This window comes from Oxyura jamaicensis, chromosome 20 (assembly GCF_011077185.1).
Source record: "Oxyura jamaicensis isolate SHBP4307 breed ruddy duck chromosome 20, BPBGC_Ojam_1.0, whole genome shotgun sequence".
NCBI lineage: Eukaryota > Metazoa > Chordata > Aves > Anseriformes > Anatidae > Oxyura > Oxyura jamaicensis.
In genome coordinates, this window is record NC_048912.1 from 3,387,388 (window position 1) to 3,388,133 (window position 746).

Consider the following 746-nt stretch of genomic DNA (forward strand, 5'->3'; position numbering starts at 1 on the left):
TTTTTTTTTTTTTGAGTCTGTGTGAGATCAGAAATCCCTTAGGCTGTACATATGTGTAAGATAGTAACGTAATTACACCTTCCCAGCCACTGTCTCCAAGTGTGCTTGCCATGAGTGTCCATTGAAATAAATGCAGATTTGGGGGAACTTAAAGGACAAACAAAGTGCTCTTCGTCTGGCTGTCAGCCTGGGTGCCACATGCTGAGACCACAAAGGTGTTCTGCATTTATGACCTGTATTGGTGCACTTGGCAGGGAGAAAAACTCGGGGGGCTTTGCTGGGTTGGCTTTGAGGGACTGGAGGGGGGTGTTTGCTGCCCTGCCCAGCTCCTCGCTTTGGCTGGCGGGGCTGTCTGCTCTGGTGGCTCAGCATGAAGCGGGGATCTGAAGAGCTCACCTGAAAAATTCACGGCCAAGGCAGAGCAAGCCAAATAGAGACACCCGCCTTCTGCCCTGAGGGTTAACTGCCTGCCGCTGAAATACTAATTGCAGCGAGCTGTGTCTATCAATTAGAGCAAAGAGGGCTCGCTTCCTGCAAGGATGAAGGCGGGGGAGAAGCTTGGATCCTCCGGTGAGATGCTGCGCAAAGGAGATTTCTGCTAATCAGCATAGGGGCAGCACGAGCAGGACCGAGCGTCCCTCACCCGCCTGCAACCAGCAGCTCCTCAGTCACTCAAAGCACCCGGTGGTGGCTGAGGGCTCTGGTTCTTTCCTGCAGGACCCTTGTGGTGGCTGCCACCGGCAATT